The sequence below is a fragment of the Hylobates moloch genome, unplaced genomic scaffold (assembly GCF_009828535.3).
Source record: "Hylobates moloch isolate HMO894 unplaced genomic scaffold, HMol_V3 SCAFFOLD_11, whole genome shotgun sequence".
Taxonomy (NCBI): domain Eukaryota; kingdom Metazoa; phylum Chordata; class Mammalia; order Primates; family Hylobatidae; genus Hylobates; species Hylobates moloch.
Window position 1 is genome coordinate 52,935,084 of NW_026652286.1, and position 22,707 is coordinate 52,957,790.

General features: G+C 36.5%; 1 long non-coding RNA gene across 1 annotated transcript; it reads right to left on the reverse strand.

Moving 5' to 3' along the window:
* Positions 1-9,696: 9,696 nt before the first annotated feature.
* LOC116476749 (uncharacterized) lies at positions 9,697-21,311 on the reverse strand. Its single transcript, XR_004250272.1, has 3 exons — positions 20,479-21,311; positions 18,988-19,078; positions 9,697-10,325 (listed from the first exon to the last, which is right to left on the reverse strand). It is a non-coding gene; the product is annotated as an uncharacterized LOC116476749 (long non-coding RNA).
* Positions 21,312-22,707: the final 1,396 nt, after the last annotated feature.

A 22,707-nucleotide genomic window follows, 5' to 3' on the forward strand; every position in this document is an offset into this window, starting at 1 on the left:
AAGTATAATAAAAATAAAATAAAAATAAAATAAAATAAAATAAAAAGATAATGAAGATGTAATTTCCTGGAATAAAAGGAGGAAAATTTAAAAATCCAAAAGAATAAAAATGTCATGCCAGAAAAAGAACATGCAAGATTGTCTAATTCATTCCTTTGAATTACTGATAAGAAAGATACTGAGGCTAAAATTGGTAGTGTTCATCTGACGATTATACTGTCTATTAATGAAAAAGCTATGAACTAGATCATAAGGATTCTAACTTCCAACCAGAGATCTTGGAGTAGAATATGGAAAAGGTGCCAGTAAAAAGATTTGCCTGATTCCGTTAAAAACATGTTAAGACAAACAACTGTCTCATGATTAAGCTATTTTTTCTCTTACGGTAAATACCTCAAAATTTCTGAGTTCTCTAGGGATAAATTTTGCACAACAGTGTAGAAGTTTAAAGTGTACAAGTTTGAATATGTGAAGTAATTTTTTATTCTTTAGTATCTTCTCTTCCAATTTTTTTTTTTTTTTAAAGAAAAACAGTACTAATCTCTTAAATCAAGTCAGGTCAAATGTTGCCATAGTTGTCCTCAGGATTTTTGAATTATCTCATTCTTACTATTCTCTAAGGCTTTGATTTGAAGAGCTCTTTTTTGAGTACAAGATGTTTTTGTTGTTTTGTTTGGTTTTTCCCCAAGATAGCCTAGAGAATAAAAATTTTTGAAAGATATGTGCAAATCTAGATATTGACTGCTTTCAAATGACTACCACTCAGAAATTGGGGGTAGCCTAATTACTGATGGAGTTAAGGACACGCTATCCCCAAATTTGGCACCTTGGCACTTGAGGAAACAGCAGTAACAAGAAAATTGCTCTCATTTTCTCCCCGGAGGCAGGTCCTAAAAGAATTTTCTGAATTTTCTCTGAAGAAAACCTTCATGCCATAGGTTTCCTTCCTATATCTGGAGGAAAATAACATTCTTTTTTTTTTTTTTTTTTTTTTTTTTTTTTTACCCAGGCTGGAGTGCAGTGGCGCAATCTCGGCTCACTGCAAGCTCCGCCTCCTGGGTTCACGCCATTCTCCTGCCTCAGCCTCTCCGAGTAGCTGGGACTACAGGCGCCCGCCACCACGCCCGGCTAATTTTTTGTATTTTTAGTAGAGACGGGGTTTCACTGTGGTCTCGATCTCCTGACCTCGTGATCCGCCCGCCTCGGCCTCCCAAAGTGCTGGGATTACAAGCGTGAGCCACCGCGCCCGGCAAAAATAACATTCTTATTGTCAAAGACTTAGAGACCCCAAGAGAAATCTGAAAAGGCCTTGCCAAGTTCCTCCCAGCTTATTACATTAGATCGTACCCTTTTGTCCTCCAATTAACATCGATATGATCATTTACCCTTCATTAAACTTAATATAAAAACATACAGTTTTTTTATTTCTTTAGGTCTTCATTTTTGAAGGCTCCTGTCTTATGTAAAATTAATTGTACTATCTGTTTTCATGCTGCTGATAAAGACATACTCAAGACTGGGTAATTTATCAAGAAAAAAGAGGCTTAATAGACTCACAGTTTCACATGGCTGGGGAGGACTCACAATCATGGCAGAAGGCAAAAAGCACATCTTCCATGGCAGCAAGCAAGACAGAATAAGAGCCAAGCAAAAGGGGAAGCCCCTTATAAAACCATCAGATCTCGTAAGACTTATTCACTACCACGAGAACAGTATGGGGAAACCAACCCCATGGTTCAATTACCTCCCACTAGGTCTCTCCCACAACATGTGGGAATTATGGCAGCTACAATTCAAGATGAGATTTGGGTACAAACACAGCCAAACCACATTACTAATATTTAATAAATGTGTATGCTTTCCTCTTGTTAATCTGCCTTTTTTCTTGGTGCCTAAGCTATGAAGCTAGATAAGGAAAGAAATCTCTTTTCCTCTATATTACCTAAAAGCTATTTACATTTTATTTTTTTTCTCTTAACCATAACTGATATTTAGTAGGACACATATGTATGGTCTAAATATTGTAGGTTGGTAAATAGCTCCTGCTTAAAGACCTTTGAGTGGCCTATGCCAACCCTGGATGCCTTGCCTAACCCTCTCTTAATACTCCATACCTCCTCATGATATAAGGTTAGTTCTAAAACCCTGAGATGGGCAGCATTCTATTGTAATTTGTTGATATCTCTACCATACCAGTTGTTAATATTTTTATTACCAACTATTCTCACAGCTGAATTCAATACTTAATTCTTTCAGAGGTGTTTTGACACTTCAGATTCTGAAATTATTTAGTATCTCTTAGCCATGATTTCTTAACCTCCAAAATGATACTTGCCTTGCAGTGTTGTGAAAACTAGTAATTTATGCAAAATACTCAGCACATAGTAGGTGCTTCCAAAAACACAATTCTTAAATACTAAGAAAAGAAGAAACATGAATATTTATATCTTTCCTCATATATATGCATTATGTGAGAATACAATTCACTTACCAACTGAAATAGAGAGGTAGGAGTTTCAGAAAATCAGGAGAGAAAGAGAAAGTTATTTTATAGTATTAATAATATTTTATAGATGTTTTCGTTGTGTATGGTACAGGGAGGACCTTTCTTTTCTTAAAAAATTAATAATAGCAATTTAATGCTGAATATGATATGATCTATGTTTCCAAGGAATTTAAAATGTATTATATAGTGTTTTCTTACAACCAGCCAAATACATAATTCAGAATAAGGTCAGAAATTTTATGATGGTTGAATTACTTCCAATCATTAGAACCATGATTGGGCTTTGTCACCTCAATATTTACTGTGCATATTCCATATAGCAGGCAATATACCAGGCACTGGGGAACATAAGGATGAATAAGACTATGTCCCTGACTTCGAGAAGCTCATCAGTTAATATAAATTATAGACCTATAAGTTATTGTAGCAAAATGAGATAGATGCAAAATAATAGATGTACTGTCTGAGAGAATATGAGGAAAGCTTCACAGAATAGGTGTGCCTTGAGGAATAGGTGGAAGGGGAATTAGCCAAGTTTTTGGAGGAGAGGAAGACATTCTAGACCTACTGGACTGCTTTTATGAACTGATGTATATCAGAGAGCAATAAAAGCCATATCCAGCCCTTGTTCCCAATGTCATTACTCCCTTCTTTGTGTAGTTTTAGTTCCAGAGCCGGGATAATTTTTGGCATTTGACTTGCTCTGCTATATTTTTAAGCTTACCTCAGTATATTCATGTTCTTATTAAATACAGTTTAATGGAATAGAAAAATATTTTCTGTAAAATTATTATCCCACCAAGAAAGCATACTCAATAATGAACTAAGCATTTCAGTTCTTTTAGTTGAATTTTTCTATTCAGATTTCATAATATACAGGTGACTATTAAAGCAATAACAATTATGGCCATTTAATAGTATTTTCTCCTTCTATTTCCTAGGGAAGGCAATTTATTTTCAAATTCATAAGCTGCAAATGGAGAGTTATTATTATGGTAATGGACTAAAATGCAAAACAAATGTGGTTATGACACGTGGAAAAACATTCCCACGACGCTACCCAGCAAAGATTTGCACTTCTATGGATATTAAAAATATATGCTCCTTCATCAACATGCTCAGTTATTTATTCCACACATATTTCCCAGTGCTTCTTGTGTGCTAGACATTCTGATACAAGGATGGAAATGCACGGTTCTGGACTTCAAGATTCTAGTTGAGGGAAGAAATACTAACACTCTCTCATGGGGTCATTTTTTTAACCTGAGTTCTGCACAAAGGGAATGGTCAGGGGGCTCATTTGTATTTGCCTAGTGATGTCAGGGAAGGTCTCGGAAGAGGTGAGGGCTGAGGCTGATGGGATAAGTGGAGTTTTCCAGATTAACATGTAGGGAGAGGGCATCTCAAAGGGAACAACATCTGCAAAGGCACAACGCAGAGAGTTATGCAAGTGCAGGCGGAAGGAGGAGAAGGAGACAAGGGTTCAGGGAACTACAACTGAATCTGAAGGTGGAGAAAGATGGGCCGTGTTTCAAGTTCTGAGGCGACAGAGTCACAGCTGTAACAATGGTTCTTTTAGAAAGATAATTCTTTGAAAACATCCTCTTCCCACGCCATATTCAGTCACATACCTTCAGGTTCAACCTGTCTTGTGTGAATTATTTACATTAGCATAATCAAGAGGTAGCTACTGTATTTACCCTCTGGCGGTCCCTTAAGACTAACTTATTAGGAGGGCAAAGATGATTTCTACCTCGTTAACCACTGTACTTCTAGGGCCCAGGACAGCCTGTGGCTCATAATTGGTACTCACTGAAAATTTGTGGATTGAATAAATAAGAGGAAAAATTGATTACTGACCTCATATCATTATGGCTGTGGCAACTATTAGCTGCATCTCCTTGGGAAAGTGCTTGACATCACAGCGCATCATTTTCAACTGTAACATGTGTGTACTACACTCCTCTTGATACTGTCAGGATGAAATTAGGTTGTTTATGTGAGAGGCAATACAAATGCCTAACATTTGTAAATAAAGATAAAACACCTTTAATGTGTAATACATGTTGCTTCCAATCCCTTTTTTTAAAAAATCATTCTCTTTGTCTTATATACAAATTTAAATATCCTATTAAATAGCCAAACAAAGGAAGCAATCAAAACAGCAACCAAATCCGCCCTGCAATCCTGCACCTCCCGCACGCCTCACCAGCACTGGTCTATCACTTTCCCTTTCACTGTCGAATATCTGGTAAAAATGATTTAAGTTCACTACCAACTTTCTAAAGGACATGCTTCAAACCTTAACATGAGACCTTTGCTTCTAAAATTCCCTTTGTAATGTTTTACTTTTTTAAATTTTACGATAAGTGGTCTTCTAATTGCCAAATCTACTCACTTTTCTCTTACCAGAACTCTTAGCAGGAAGTTCTTTCTCTTTCCTTGATTTTCATGACATGTCAGCCCTTGGTCCCTTCCCTAACTCTTGAGAAAATGAAAGCTTGTTGTTCCCTGCCTCTTCTTCTGTCAGTCCCTTAAATTTAGACACTTCTCAAAGCAGCATACTTTTTTCTCCCTTTTTTCTCTCATAATTCTACAATAGACTTGGTTTCACAGCTTTGTTCTAGTCTCCCAGTAGCCACTGACAACTAGCCTTGTTTTCCTCATAATGACCAACACCTGCCCAGCATTCTCTGCCATCTCTGCATGAGAGTGGGAACATACTTCTACATCACTGTGGTAAAGACAAATCCTCTTACTGTCTCCTTTTCCAACCTGGTTCTCCTCTTATGTATATGAGAAAGGCGATTATCTTCCTCTTTGAAATTATAATCATTTTCTGGTTCCAAAAACTCTTCCATTCTCACAGACTATTCACTCAATTTCGAGAATTTTAACTTTACAGCATAGTAGGGACTCTTCCACATAGCCTCTCACCTTTCTCAGATAATTGCAATAGTTTCCTCCCAACTCCAATTTTTATCTTCTCTATGCTATACTCTATAGCCAAAGCAGCTCTGTATAAAGCACAGATCTATTCATGTCATTCTCCATCTGGGCCACATTTAATTGTTCTTATTATTAAGAAAGAAAAAAAAAATATCACCCAAGGCATTTCAGCCCTGCAGCCAAATCTTTGAAACACCTCAGGCAACCTTCTAAAAGTAGAGAAAATGAGGAGGCTTGCCTTCACCTCAATTCATTTTCCCTTCAGATATCTGAGTCCTGTAAGACTCATTACCATTCCCGTGTGGCCTCTCACCTTGCTGACTTGGACTCTGCCATCTCTTCTGCCTGGAATACCATCAGTCTCTGCCAGCTGCACTTCTGTCACTTACCACAGCCCAGATTCTACCTCTCCAAGGTTAGTCTGGGGCCTTGAGTGATATTTTCTAACACTCAACACATTAAACAAATTATTTCTCTAACGTTTAGAGTTAGAAACAGTCTGCCTCATAAGTGTGCTTTATACCCATGCTCAGAAATAAGTTCGAGTCATGGTTATCTTTCATTCATTCGGTCTGTTATTTTAGGCTGCTGCGTTATCATCAACATTAGAGCAGGATCGTTGACTTTAGGTATAAGATTAGCAAGAAGGTTTATTACTTCAAATTAGACCTTCTGATGAGATTCAAATTCTCCCGTATAATTATTGCCAGCAAGAAATGATCCACCACCATACATTTAATTGCGGTCTAATTTTTTTTTTAAAGGGGGCTGCAGGGAGGGGGAGAATTACATGGGGAGATTGATTCATTGACGTGAGTCAGGTAAACAGCGTTTAGTGTGGAGGGATTTAAAGGTTCATCCGTTTCTATTTATTCCTGTAACTTAAGAGCCCAATTAAGTATAATGGGTTAAAGTATTAAAAATCGGTTTGATTATCACTACTTACTCAGTAAGACACTGATTAAAGCTTAGGGAAAAGACAATTCTATTCATAGAGCTGAGAGAGCGAGAAAGATCAGAAATGGTTTATGGGCACTCTTCACCTTATATTTTCAAGGCCTTTAATGAGGGGAAAATAAGGAAAATTGAAAATTTGTTCTTCAAAGGCTGACCTAATAAGTGGAGGAGGCAGTGACAATGCTGTGTTACTTTTAGGGTGTGACAGCATCTACATTCCAGTTGCCAAACATATGCCTCATACCAGCTTGCCCCATCTGCGCTCCCTGAAAGATAGTATCTTTTTCTGAAATAAAAATGTGCTTTCTTCTTTTCCTTGTCCCTCCTACCACCACTGAGTTATGTCATTTCAGATTATTTTAAGCTAAAATTCTTCGGTGAAATTAGTTTAACCAAGATGTCAAAGTGACAAAACAGTGTACTGGAAAGAGCACTGAATATGAAGTCACAGAGAATTGATCTCAAGTCCTAATTGTGCTTCATTCTTTCTTTCCTTCATTCATGCAAGAAATGTTTTATAAGCCAGCTATGGGACCTTGGCCAAGTTAATTAACCACACTAAGATTTAGTTTCCTCTTTGTGTAATATAGATATAATCACTATGGCTTGCCTGGCAGGATTGTTGTGAGGATTGCATAAAATTATTAAAGTGAAATCACTTGTACATTCTAAAACACTGTGAATCCTCACGTTTTGATGCTGAGAGAATAGTGAAATGGGAAACCTTAAGGTCTTTAAATCCTGTCTTTCTTGTGTACTGTTTTACACAGTTCCACCCAGTGAGCATTTACTACATGAAGTATATATACTAGAAGCCTCAGGAATACATAGGAATACATAAGAATACATAGCAATATATGTATTATGCCATGGTTCTCTCCCTAAGGGAAAGGGAGGGGAGAGGGAGAAGCATTTACCCAGTGCAATAGTAATACAAGACAGCAGAAGCCAAGAGTTAAATAGTAGATGCAGACAGTAAACATGTGAGTTTACAGGGAAGATGGTGTGGGGAAGTCTGCAGTACTGCCTCATTGGACTCATGTCACTGAAGGGGACACAGTGTCCAAAGGGCTCTCATGGCTAGTTAGGACACAGCCACACAGCCAGCAGCTGATTCCACCTGGCTGCTCTCCCTGAGAAGTACCTCTAAGGTAAGACCCTGGAAATAATCACAGAAAAGAAGGAGTGATGAGTTCTGGACTGATGAGTTGGTGGAAAACACAGCCCTCTAAGAGCAAGAGCATGGGATAAGAAAGAAGCTCTGGCTTCCTTTGCAAATACATTACTCGTTCTTCCTCTCCACCTTAAGTCACTCCTTGTCCTGTTTCCTCTCTTTCATTCTTCTTACGACTTCTATGCTTTCATGTACTCTATGCTCTGTGGTAGAAAAGGGGTGTTGTGCACACACAAAATAAAATTACTTGTGGGTTCCAGAGGAAGATCTAGCTTACTTCACAGCTTACCCTTCAAAGCTTATGACAACACACTGAGCGATCCCCTTAAACTCTCTGTACCTCAGTTTCCTCTGCATAAGGGGAATAATGCTTACCTAGTAAAGAAGGAAATGCCTAACAAATTGACATTTTTTGGCTTATAATAGGTACTTTATACATACCTCAATAAATATTACTATTTATTGTTGGTTGTACCAAAGAATACCCACTATGGGGTTGGGGGTTATCCTAAAAGCCTTTGAAATAGCATTCTTTTTAACATAAAATTATAGCAACTCTTTCCCCTTACCTCATTTCAAATTGTGTACTTTGTATAAAATATCCAAAGTTGATCAGAATTCTTAATAATTTTAAAACACATTCTATAGCATTTATATTAAATAAATCATATAATTGGATCATTTCTACATTACTAATATTTTGATATTATTAGTTTCGTGGACAAAAAAGGAGAAGTTGTTTGAATTGGTAGATTCGAAATAGTTACTTACTCTTTAAATGATTTTTTTCTGATAAAAGAGCTATTTTTTCTCTCTCGTGCTTTAGCTGCTAGGAAGCTCAGAGTCAAACCAAACTCTCAAATCCACCAGCTATTACCAGATCCCAGTTTTCTTTTCTGTGTTGTTTTACAAACCTTACTGAAAATTATTCTTTTTATAAGTTGCCTCACACACTAGCTTAATATCTTCAAGAGACCAACCATAGATAACTGTCTATTACCCTCTATCCATACGTGAACTGTATTAGGCTGTTCTCATGCTGCTAATAGAGACATACGTGGGACTGGGTAGTTTAAAAGGAAAAAGGTTTGATGGACTCACAGTTCTATATGGCTGGGGAAGCCTTACAATCATGGTGAAAGATAAAGGAAGAGCAAAGGAACATCTTACATGGCAGCAGGCAAGAGTGCTTGTGCAGAGGAACTCACATTTATAAAACTATTAGATCTCGTGAGACTTATTCACTACCATGAGTACAGTATGGGCAAAACTGCCCCCATCAATTATCTCCACCTGGCTTCACCCTTGAGATGTGGGAATTATTACAATTCAAGTTAAGATTTGGGTGGGAAATAGCCAAACCATATCAATGACCTAGCACTGAAAAATCCATTTTAACTGAGAAGCCAGGTGCTATAATTGTAGAAACAGTACAACCCAGTGAAGTCTAAATCCAAGTAACATGTACATATGCAAAACATTCATTGTTTAGGCCGGGCGCGGTGGCTCACGCTTGTAATCCCAGCACTTTGGGAGGCCAAGGCGGGCGGATCACGAGGTCAGGAGATCGAGACCACTGTGAAACCCCGTCTCTACTAAAAATACAAAAAATTAGCCGGGCGTGGTGGCAGGCGCCTGTAGTCCCAGCTACTCGGAGAGGCTGAGGCAGGAGAATGGCGTTGGCTGAGATCCCCACCTGATTCCCTTGGTGACAGATCCGTCTCAAAAAAAAAAAATTCATTGTTTGCAAAGAAACAGATGGTTCTGAATTGATTTAACCTGAATATCATTTAGCCACTCATAAGTTATTATTTTTACCATTTGATTATCCCTCAAGACTGTGACAGCTCTGGCATCCTCAGTTCATAGTTCCCGAGGTTGCCCTTGAGATCATCTCCTTTCCCAAGGTGAAAGGAGCAAAACCCATAGAGGAACATGTGGAAGTGTTTTATGTTCATGGCTATAAGTTGTAGATATCATTTTTGATCATATTCTATTAGCTACAATTCAGTCATATGACCAATCTAACCACAAAGGACACTGGAACTACCTCTCTAGCTCATAATAGTAGTCTAGCCCATATGGCTAAAACCACAAGTCTGCATCAGAATTTACTTCATTTACAAACAGTTTATTGATAGAAAGCATCACAATTTAAAAATGTATGGCATGCAGCAGTCCATTTCATCTTGCGAACCATAGTGTAGTAGCTAATTTAAGGACTTTGGATTCAGAGTTTTCATTTCCCCATGGGAAATTTCTTAAACTTGCTATATTTCTCCTCAGGTCTGTTCTAGTCTTTGTAAAATGGGCTTTGGCATCAAATAAACCTGCAGTTAAATCCTGGCTCTGGCACTGACTGCCAGGAGGTTTGGGAGATGTAATACTTTTGAAACATACCCCCAAAGTTTTCAAGTGAAAATTATTTCTATCAAAAGGTAGGGTTTATGTTTTTCTCCTTGAATCTGGGCCCTATGACTGCTTGACTAAAAGAGTATGGAGGAAGTGATGCTGTACCAGTTTCTGGCACAGGCTTTATTAAACTGGCAGCCTCCATTTTTTGTCTCTTAAGAAGCTTACTCACGAAATCCAGCTGGCATGCTATGAAGAAGCCCAAGAAGTCCTTGAAGAAACCCATGTGGAGAAAAACAGCTGGTCCTGGTCTGCACTCCTGGCCATGTGGGTGAGCCACATTGAAAGTGAATCCTGAAAGTCCCAGTTGAATGCCTCCCCAAATGTCTGGTGGATCCAAGAAGGGCTGTCTCAGCCAAATTCTACCTTATTTGTGAGCAGATAAATGACTGGTAGTGTCTAAAGCAAGTAAGTTTTGAGATGATTTGCTTCAGAGCAATAGATTACTAGAACAAGAGAGTTTTGTTTATTCTGTAGGAAGAGCTACCATTAGATTGTTGGCCAATTTCAGAAGAATTTCTATGCCTTATATGAGTGTTACAAAATTATTTTGCTTAAAATTCAGCCTATTCAAAATTTTATAAATTTCAATCAGCTTCCTCATTAGACTTCATTAATAAAATAAATGATAATACCTATTGTTTATTGAATTAATCTGTACTATATACCTCATGGGAGCATTTCAGATTTTCTAATTTGATTTCATAATAATTATATAGAACTAATATATTAATATATTAATTCTATAGAATATTAATATATTAATAATATATTAATTCTATAGAATATTAATATATTAATACATTAATTCTATAGAATCATTATTATATCTTTTTAAATTACTGATAAGAAAATTTAGGCTTAGGGAAACTACATAGTAATTAACATCATCTGGATAGGCACACTGATGAGTGAACACTTAAGCCAATATCCTCCCCCGTTTCATGCTACTTTTTACGTATATTATCTGACAAATAATAACTAAAAATCAATCATGACAGCAATGACTGAATGGGCTAAGAAAAGGAAATGGCTTTAATAAGATTTTATTGACAAAGTTAGCCAAGTAGTGGAGTGGGCAGAGCTTTCTAGACAGACAAAACAGTATAAGCAAAGGCTCTGAGGCATGCCACTTTTTGCCAGGGAGCTGCATATATTTTAGTATTGTTGGGATTTTGAGTTTCTAGAACAGAAAATGTACAAATGTCTCAGGATCCTCAGAAAGTATGTGAAGGGTAAACTAGACTACCTAAGAGTACTGGGACTACTATAGGGATAGTTAAGGAAAGAGTACTTGGAAAGCTGCAGCGTTTGAGGTCATTCAGGTGACATGATTATTTCTTTTATGTGTTTCTCTGTTCCTCCAATTATAAACTCCTCAAGGATAATAAACCAAACTGATGTTTCTGTGTACAGGTCCCATTTGTAATGAAGTTTTTCATACAGAAAGATGTTCAAATATATTCTCTGAATGAGTGAATTTTCACTTAAACATTCTAATTTTAATACAATGTTTCCCAGGATTACTTTAATATCTATCTCCCATTCTCTTTGAATTTTTGTGACACAATGTATTATTTCAGGATCAGCTGAATTTAATAGGCTTATTACACTTTGGCCAGTTTTTTACTGGTAAACAATCTGTCAGTATAGGGGTAATTCATATTAAATGCAGTGTAATTTATGTATAGATAGTTTGGGTTTTGTTCATTTGTTTGACTTTTTACTTGTTTCTAGATTAGATAGATAGATAGATAGATAGATAGATAGATAGATAGATAGATAGATAGATAGATAGATTTAAGTAAGATGCAGGCTCATGAGATTATGGAGGCTGAGAAGTTCTACAGCCTGCAGGCTGTAGAAGCAGGAAAGCCAGCAGTGTAATTAAAAGCCCTAAGAGTTAGAGAGCTAGTGGTATAGATTTCAGTCTGTCTGAGGGCCTGAGAACAAGACCACTGTAGATAGATTCAGACTGATGTCACAGCTCAAGCACTCAAGAGAGTTAATTCAACCTTCCACAATTCTGTTCTATGCAGGTACTCAAGGGATTGGATAACACCCACCCACATTAGTGAGGGCCATGAGCTTTACTCAGTCTATCAGTTGAAATGTTAACCTCTTCCAGAAACACCTTCACAGACACAGCCAGAAATAATGTTTAATCAGATATCTGGCATCCAGATATAGCCCAGAGATATCCCAGTCAAGCTGACACATAAAATTAACCATTATATCCATATATGCTAAATCTATGATAGTAAGTAGACGAAGAGTTGAATTAGGATGAAGAAGACCTGAGTCACAGCTACGACCTCTGTTCCTCTGATAAGTTTTTCATGATGAAAATGATCATCATTTTCTCAGCCCTGGCTATATTAGGATTTTATTGTGAGAATCAATACTATCACTTTACTATTTCAGTAATAACTATAGAAGTAGCAGCAGTAGCAAAAACATTAATGTTCATGACCAACATAACAACTCCACTATATCCGATATCACCCTTTACTGGGGACTTGCTAGATGCCAGACATTAGAGCCAGACTTTAGGTACATTACATCATTTAATTTAGAGTAACCAATGAGACATGCTCTATTATCTTCGTTCTATTATCTTTCTTCTTTACACAACTTTCTCGGCATAAAAATATGCTTTTGATATAATAATAATGAAATCAGGCAGACAACAATACGTGGTGCAACATGATCTTTACCACATAAATTTAAAATGCAACCAAGGAATAAAACCAGAAAAAAATATGACTCTCAAATCAAATAAAGTCGCTTAAACATTTTATATCTATCTTTGGTCTCTCCTGTGCCATGGCAAGACTCCTTTTTAATTCAAGTAGGGTTGCTAGATTCAGCCAATAAAACTACAGACTATGCAATCAAACTTAAGTTTCAGCAAAACATCACATATTTTTAAATATAAACATGCCACCTATTGCACGGAAAATACATAAGCTAAAAATTATTCGCCGTTTATCTGCATTTAATTTAGTTTGATATACTGTATTTTCTCTTGCAACGCTATTTCCGAAAGCATCTTAAGGGTATGGCATATATAGAATTTAAAAGTACAGACTTTGAAGCCAGGTTCAAACTTCACCTCTGACATCTTGTTGCTTATACAAAATCTGATTCCCTTCTCTGAATTTCTTATCTTAAACTAGGGGAAACAATAGTACCTACCCAATAAAGTTTTGAGAAAAATTAAATGGGTTAAAACAGAAACTTTACTATAATACCTAAGATAATGTAAAAGAAAATGGTATTTTAGTAATTTTCTGTAGCAGAGGACTTCTCACTTCTCACACTGATTTGTAGTTGTTCATTTCTCTTTGTTTCCTACATACCAAGAGATATTTGAGAACATGGTATTTTTTTAATACTATATCTAAATTTACAACATTATTCTTGATACATGGCATATATTCAATAGCTATGACCTCTGTTCCTCTGATAAGTCAGTCTGTTCCTCTGATACTTTAATACAACAAATATCTGTTGAATAAATCTATCTTTAGTAGATTTCTAAGTTACATCTGATATATTATTCTGTTCCATAGTGCACTGTTCATTTGTTTAAAATGTAAACTTATAGTCTCTACCTGAAGCCATCTTTATGGATATCCTATTAGCAGAGATTAGATGATCTGTATAATAAAATAAAGCTCTATTTCCTTTCTTACAAAATTTAGGGGGCAGAAGACCAGAATACCTACTTCATAGAGAAGACCAAAGTGCCTCATGTGCCAAGGTAAGACACAGAGTGGGATGGCTCTTCTGTGAATGTCCTTTTCTGAATATTATCTCCTGTTTTAGTTGCCACTTTGTCTTTCATGGTTAGGGTTGCTCTGGGTCACTCTTCATAAGACGGCCACTTCACAGGCAGCCTCACGTATCTGAATCCTAATGCTCTTGGGTTCACGTTAATGTTCTATTCTGGATCAAGCTTTTTTTAAAAAAAATATTTATTTATTTAATTTTCCCAACCATTTTCTGTCAACCACTACTTAAACCTTAATTGGAATGAAACTGAAGTGGGGATTATCAGTCTTAGTTGTAATCTACAACTGCCTCACTCTTCTTCCAATATACCTGGAGAGCTTTCTAAGATCGCTGATGCTTCACAGAAGACTTGACAGTCACTCTAGTTACAAGCAATTCTGTTTGTTCACTCAGAGTTTCTCATTCTCACTTCAATGTCTCAAAAAAAAAAAAAATCACTGGAAACAAGGCTGTGGTTTCTACTTCTTATATCGTTATGTAATACAAAGGCGAGACTGAATGCAACTACCATTTATTGTTTGCCAGGAGGGGTCAAGCATATGCTAAATGCTTTACATATGCTTTCTGTTTTAATTCCCACAGCACGCCTGCAATATAGGCATTATTTTCCCATTTTATGTATCAGGAAAGGTGAAGCGGCTCACCCAAAGACACAGTCCTGCTAAGTGGCAGAGGTACATTCAAAATCCACATCTGTTTTCTCTTCACAGTATGGGGTTTTAAGGACAATGTGTTTTAGGAGAAACCTGAGCTCAACTCCAGGTTCTGCTTTTAAATAACTGTGAACACTGCATTAATGCAATCAATTTAATTCATTTTAGTTCAATTCTACATTTACTGAATACCTGCTTTATATAAGATTGTGCAAGACACCACAAGAAATAAAAGTTGAAAAGGAAATGGTGTAAGTTCTCATCAAATTAAAAAACCCAGTAAAAAAGATTAGCTATACATGCAAAACTGCACTACAAAACAAGATATGACAAGTCCTGTAAAATACGTATAAATTGGTTACAGACATAGAGAAAAAAAGGAAAAGTTGCCAGAGAAGATCAGGAAAAGGAAAATTTGAGCAAGTCACTCAAGGCAAGGGAGTATTAAGGTCTATGTCTATGAGGGTGTTTGTGGAGATTAATATTTGAATTGGCAAACAAGTAAAGAAGATCTTCACCAATGAGGTTGGGCAGCATCCAATCCTTTGAGGGTCTAAATAGAACAGAAAGGCAGAGGAAGACCAAGTTTCCTTTCTGTTTGAGTGGGGACATCCATCTTCTCCTATCCTGGAACATTGTTCTTCCTGGTTCTTGGGCCTTTGGACTAGGACTAAATTACCCTACTAGCTTTCCTGGTTCTCCAGTTTAAAGATGTCAGATCATGAGACTTCTCAGCCTCTGTAATCACATGAGCCAATTGTTATAGTTCCAAAAATAACTATTTCTCTCTCTTCTTTCTCTCTCTCTCTCTCTCTGTGTGTGTGTGTTTGTGTGTGTGTATCTCATATTGGTTCTGTTTCTCTAGAGAATCCTGTGCAATACAGCAGTTTCTCTTAGAGCTTGAGAGACAGCACTCTTGAATTAGAGTGTCCTGGACTCGTCCTAGCTTTACAGCTATTATGACTGTTAGCAAAGTGCTTAACCTCTTGCAGCCTTGATTTCTTCTCTGTCAAAAAGGGATAATAATATTTTCAACTAATGAGAGTTTTCAGTGGTTGTGAGAAGCAGATACCCTAGATAGCATTTGTCAAAGCACTAGCATACCTGCTGACACAAAGTAAGCAAACACTCAATAAAGATTAAAACTTAAGACAGGATAATTAATATTTTTGATAAGCAGCACGGAGGATGGGAGGACAGAATTGAAATCTCCAGGGACAAAATGAGTAAAAACATAGAAGGCAAAAAAAAAAAAAAAAAAAGGAAGAAATGTGTTTGTAAGACAGAATATAATCGATGGTAGGATCTAAGCCGATTTGAAAGGGAGGGAGTAGAATGCAGAGTGTCAGGCTGATGGTGTGAGAATGTGAGAATGATCAAAGTGAGGTATGACAGGTGGCCCTGATATGGTACTGCTCACGGAGGCTGGATTTACTGGGTAGGAACAGAGCTGGCCAAAGGAGAACTGGCAGATCTTGGCAACTCTTGAGTTATGGTCTGGAAAGGGATGGGCTAAATCTAATCTTATGCTTTTGCCTTCTGTGTAACAGAGTCCTTCAAAGAGAAAGAAAAAACAAAACAAAAGATAAAGGTTTCTATAAAAAAAAAAATACACACACACACACACACACACACACACACACATACTTATCTTCGGTTTGGTGCAACGTAAACTTCAGTTGATGAATGTGGAGCTTGAGAAGGAACTTTGTTACAGGAAATCTAACAGCGGGTTGAGTGCTCAACTTACTCTGAATTCTATAATTATATGTTCTTTATAATCCTCACAACATACTATAAAATAGAAATCATAAGGATTATTATTTTACAAATGAAAAAACTGAAGTTTCAGGGGTTTTAGTAACTTATCTAAAGTCATGAAGCCACAATGTGGCTAAGCAAGAGTTTGCACCTAGGCCTAATTTCAGCACCCATGATTTTATCTAGTGTACAGTCCTGTCTCTCTTGAAAACAATCAATCCAAATAAGTTAAATCCATTGGAACATCTTAGTGTATGATGGTAAAAACAATCTAGATAATGATACAAAGTGATATCTTCAGTAAATCATTAATTACTCTAAAATGTCTTTGTTTTACTAGTAGTAGTTTTGCTAATAAGTGTTAATCTCTAATAGACAGTTCACACTTAGCCAATCTATTTGATAATCAGTTTATTTATTATAGAGCCTTAACACAGTCATTATGTAGTTCTTTAAGGATCTGAACTAGGAGGACAGCATTTACAAAGCTAGGGTTTATAACAAGAGAAGATCATAGAATTTATGACAGTTGATCTCTACACATAAGGGAATAATAAGTCTTTTTTAATCTAAGAGAACTGGAAAGTCTGGTTTTTGAAAGGGTTCCTTGGCAATTTAGATATTACCTCAGTTTTACAGAGGAGGAGAAGGTTCGGTGATCCTTTTCAAAAGCACATAGAATAAGTGTTATAAGTGTTGGAACCGAGATTTAAATTTGGAAATGTTTTATTTCCATCCTAGGACTAGAGACAGATCATGAAGAATTGACAAGATTTGATCTTTATTTTCAAATAAAATGCAGTCCAGTTGAAGAGTCAGGTATGTAAACACACACACACACACACACGAAAAGAAATAGAAGATGGAACAACTGAGCTCATTTGAGTAAGACTATTATATGAGCTCAAGTAAGAAAGCTCAGTAGGATTTTAGTCAGACAAAAGAAGGGAGTAGAAGGCATTTCAGGCCAAAATAACAGAGTTGTCAAGGCATGCTGTTACTAAATGGTGTGTATTGAAAACAGGGGGTATTCCATTTGTCTGTAGCATGGAATATGAGGAGATGGAGGGCAGAAGAAGGGCTACATTGTGAATAAACTGAAATTTCGAACTAAAGGTTTTGAATTTTATTTTGGTGATGAGTAGGAAAAAATTAAGGGACAGAAGCAGATGAATTCTAAAATTCCTAAACTGTATGTCTGTAAAGGAGGCATAGCGTAAAAGTTGACAGGCATATTATATATACAGAAATATGCTGATTCTCCTTTTCTGTTTCCAAGACTGACACAAGTAAAAGTAAAGCCATCGTACAAGAGTGCATTAGTGAAAACATCACTGCCTATCAAAACATTTAGAACAAGGAAAGAAGAAGATATTTTCAGTCTGTGATTGTAATAGAATAGCTGTGAAACAGTTTGATATTCTAGTCTAACAACTTTATAAAGCCACAGCAATGACTACTTTTATCTTCCCCATCAAAGATGATGCACTTTTAATGTTCAAACTATGGCCAAGAACTTGGTCCATTTCCAAGTTAACAAACAGCACTAATGGATTTGAGCCCATAGAGTGGCTGTCCTAAGAAACTTTCCAAGGTGAAGTGATCTTTATTATAATGAAAAGGAAACTATGATAACAGGCATAAAAAATTAAAATAAATAAGCAGTAATCCAAAAGGAAATTATATTGATAATGGTTGATATATAAATGTAGCATTCTTGGAGTAGCTCCTGGAACAGATTCAAACACTCAAAAACATGTGTGTCCTCTGGTTTGAAAGAGTTCTTGTACACACTGCAGCATTATCATATGAGCACTAACAGGATTGGAAATGTACATAGTACGTCCTTGAAAGATTGCCTACTAATCCAGTGACTTTCCGTTGAAAGTATGGAGGTAGGAAAAAAAATAGAGAACAAGTCAGAGAGTCAATGCAATGAAACTAGAGACCCAGTACATAGTAATTTTAAACAGATAATGGATTTCCTGGATCGAAGACTATTCAGGATAGAATATTTTAATTTTCAAATTAGTACTCAACACACATTAAAGGTAGAATACTGATTTCATTTGTTTAATACTATAGAAGCAATGAATCCAGGAATCATAAAGAAATGTTCATAGTCTATATACAACCATCATTTTTTATCCTTGCTGCATCAAACTCTGTCCATCTTTTTTTTTTTCAAGAAGATAAAGTATAATTAACGCATCCAAGACTTATTCCCTGGCATAAAGCCCTGTCTTCAATGCCATCCAATCCAAGTGAGGAAAAGAAGGAGTGGTGGGTTAGAGGAAAGAGTGTTGGTAAGGAGAAAACCAGCAATTCCTGCCACACTTTCTATAAGCTGTTATTGGTCAGCCTTTGGAAATGACATCTTAAAGTTGTGGATTCTGGCACTCACCCTGTTCTTGATTAAAACATAACATCTTAATTATCTAAATGTCTTTTCACCAACTGCACTAAGTTCTGCAATAACAGGGACACTATTTAACTACCTCAGCACTTCTGGTAAGAAATCAGCTACTGGCTGGCCTCTTGTTGGGATACTGTTTTTTTTTTTTTTTCCTTCTGAATCTCAACACAATTTCCTTCACTCCTCTACCTTAAATTTTCTAGCATTAAAATAATGTATAGCATCTGTGCAAAATGAATATTTATAAGATTCATACCCCTCTCCTTAATGTCACTTCACTGAATATAACAATAAGCTTCTGTTTCTTTTTTTGAAATATGTTAACAATAATACTAGCAGCGACCATGTATTGAGTGCTTACCTTGAGCCAGGTATTATGTCGAGAGCTTTTGCATATCCATTTAATCCTCACAGAAGTTCTCTGGGGTATTATGGTCATTCTCATTTAACAGCTAGGGAATCAGCTAAAGGTATGAGTAACTGTCCCATGATTTTACAGTTATGCCTAATAGGTTGGGATTTAGCCCAATATTGTTAGATATCAAAGACCTTTCTTTTAACCAGTGATTCCCAAATTTCTGTCTCTTTGAACATTAATTCCTTAGGTTGCTCTACAAAAAAAAAAAGTGATCTGAGATCAAATAAATTTAATAAACGCTGCATATTATGTTTTTCTCTTAGAGATTTAAAATGCATATTAGGGCAATAAAAGTTCTAAAAAGGCATACCATCAAGAAACCAGTTTAATTTTGATTAGCTATACATTTTCCTAATTTATTTGAGCATGGAAACTCATGTATTCTCTGTAAATTACCTTATACATCACCTACTTTGGAAAATATAGCCATACTTTTTTCTCTTGAGTCAATAATTATAAGTCTCTTTGACTTCCCATTGTCACTTTTTTACCTGAATACAAGACTTGCTTAATTACTCCACCTTCTAAAGCCTATCTTAATGGAAGTGGTGCCACCTTTTTTTGACCAGAAAGCTCCTATTGATAGATGAGTAAAGTTGTAACTAAACAAAAATCTTATCTCCTTACACTCCTCCCCTTCCTTATCATCTTCTCCCCATCCCCTGTCTTGGACCTTGCTAATTTTGACTGGATCTTGAAGTTATAGCTAAGACATGGTCTGCACCAGAAGGTCTCCCAGAAACACACTACCCTTCAGGTTGAATGAGAATCTTATCTCCCATGGTACTATGGTACATAGTTCTGAATGGTATGTGGCTTTTAATTCAGCTCTTGAACACATCAGTATCTGCTACAAAGAAATATGTAGAATAAGGAGCATGGAATCACAAAATTTGTAGAATTCCTGGAGGCAGTGAATCCAACTTACACTCTCAAATACATTAACTACTCTGGCAGATCAAACCCCTTTATTTCTTGAAAAGGTGTTTACAAATTAAAATTAAAGGTCTTCACATCGGCCTTTGATACTGTTAGCAATATGTACCGTATCAACTGCTGTGGCTTTACTTAGATTTGTAATTCTTCCTTTTCCAGCTCAAGTCTTTTCATTCTTTTTCTACACATTCAGCATGAATATTAGAATGAACATAGATTCTAGAGACAGGCAGAATATCATCAAGCAAAAAAACGAGCACTACCAAGGTAATTTGCTATCTTGTGCCTCATTTTCCCCATCTGTAGCCTAAACAAAAATTAACATTCACAATTGTTATTGTTGTGAAATCACCTGGCACCTAATTAGTGTTTAGTCAACGTTAGCATTCTTTTCAATGTCAAAACCTTTATTCATGCCCTTCTTGCTATCTGAACCATAATTTGCTAAGACTCTTTCTGAAAGTTTAAGGTTGTTATGAGCTTATTTATAAAGCTTACCTTTAAAGCCAAACAGAGTGAAGCAATAGAAAGGTTATAGTATTTGCAATCAGACAAACCTAGACCTGAACTCTTGCCATCTCCATTTCTTGACTATGTGACTGTAAGTAAGTTATTTAACCTCCCAGAAGTTCAGTTTTCTTATCTCTAAAGTCAGGGGTACAACATCTACCTCATGAGGTTACGTCAGGCGTTAAGTGGAATAGCAAAAAAGAAATGTCTAGTATTGTGCTACTGTTAATCTCTATCATTTCGTGCAGCATTCAACCATAGCATTACTTCTTGACAAATGTAGTGACTGAGTAAAAAAATGTTTCTTCCAGTTAATGCTAGAGATTAAACTGAAGGAAATCTACCACAGTGTCCTAGAAGTTGATGAGATTTACCAGAATTGATTTTAGCTCTTCCATGTAGGTTTGGGGAGTGCTGCAGTCAGGAGGGACCGAAAAATGTGCAAATAGAAACAGATGAATATTCCAGGCTTCCAGGGTTCATGCAACCCAATCATCAAACTCCTATTCCCAGAGCAAGGCTAGTTATCCCTGTTGAGCTTGGCAGAGGAACAAATAATTCATGAGCAATCTTTGCCATAGAATTAGAGACTGAAGCCTGGAATTAAATCAAAGATAGTATTTTGCCCTTCCCCTTGGTAGTTGAGGCCATGTACTTGTGTAATGTCTTGTTTCTTCCAAATTTCAGAATGCATTTCTGAGAGTGGGGACATGGGAAGAACCTTTTCACTCAATGGATGAGTTACTGCACCTGATGCTTCAGTTTTTCTACTTGCTGCTAAAGCTTCACTTTTTCAATCCATCCAGCAAGTATCATTCTAGATTGACCTACTTCAGTTTCCTTTATCATGACGTTCAAGAACTGATTTACATCACACCGATACTGATTGTCCCAGATTCCAAAACCATATATAATGACCCTGATATTTTTATTGGCATATTTTCTAATTTCCAGACTTCTTAGTTAACACTCAGAACAACCATAAATTGCTCCTCTTATAAGTTTCTGTTCTAAAAATAATAAAAGAGTTTACTGATGCTGTGAACCACTGCTTCAAGTAAAAACAACATAGGCACAATTCCTGTATAATCTATTGTTTTCTTTTTTTTTTTTTTATTTTTTTTTGCAGGGGGGATGGAGACTTGCTGTGTCGCCCAAGCTGGAATACAGTGGTGCGATCTCGGCTCACTGCAACCTCCACCTCCTGGGTTCAAGTGATTCTTCTTCCTCAGCCTCCTGCATAGCTGGGGTTACAGGCACATGCCACCACACCAGGCTAATTTTTGTGTTTTTAGTAGAGACACGGTTTCATCATGTTGGTCAGGCTGGTCTTGAACTCCTGACCTTGTGACCCGCCTGCCTTGGCCTCCCAAAGTGCTGGGATTACAGACGTGAGCCACTGCGCCTGGCCTAATATATTATTTTCTAATACCTTACTTTTTAAAATAGCTTTATTGACAGATAGTTAACATATCTTACAATTCATCTCTTTAAAATGTACAATCAGTTTTAGTATATTTGTAGAGTTGTGCAGCCACCACCATTTTAGAGTCCATTTTAGATTTTTATCACCTCAGAAAGAAACCCTCTACCCATTAGCAGTTACTCTGTCATCCCCCTCCCAACTAGACAACCACTAACCTACTTTAATTCTCTACGGCTTTGCATATTCTGCATATTTCATATAAATGGGAACACACAATTTGTGATCTTTTAGAACTGGCTTCTTTCACTAAGCAAAATGTTTATCCATGTTTTATCATGTATCCATACTACATTATTTTTTGCTATCCAATAATATACTATTGTATAGCTACACCACACTTTACTTTTCCATTCACCAGTTCATGTACATTTGTTTCCATTTTTTGAAATAATGAATAACGTGTACAAGTTTTTGAGGGGATATATGTTTAATAATTGAAGGAACTGCCAAACAATTTCTGAATTGGCTTTTGCAAGCCAATGCCTCATTTGAAGTAGAAAAGAAAGTTAATTTTGTAAGCTTGATAAATTATGGCTTTTATTATTACTAGAAAAAGATGAACCAGAGGGATTGACAACAGGTTATGGAAACAGTGAGAAGCCCAGTGTTAAAATTTATTTTTTTAACCTCTAGTCCTGTGTTCTTCCACCTATAACTTTCTGAACCAAGCATATTGCAATGTATGATGATGTTGCTTAGGTCATTTCACCTTATTTTGTTCCAAGCCTCAT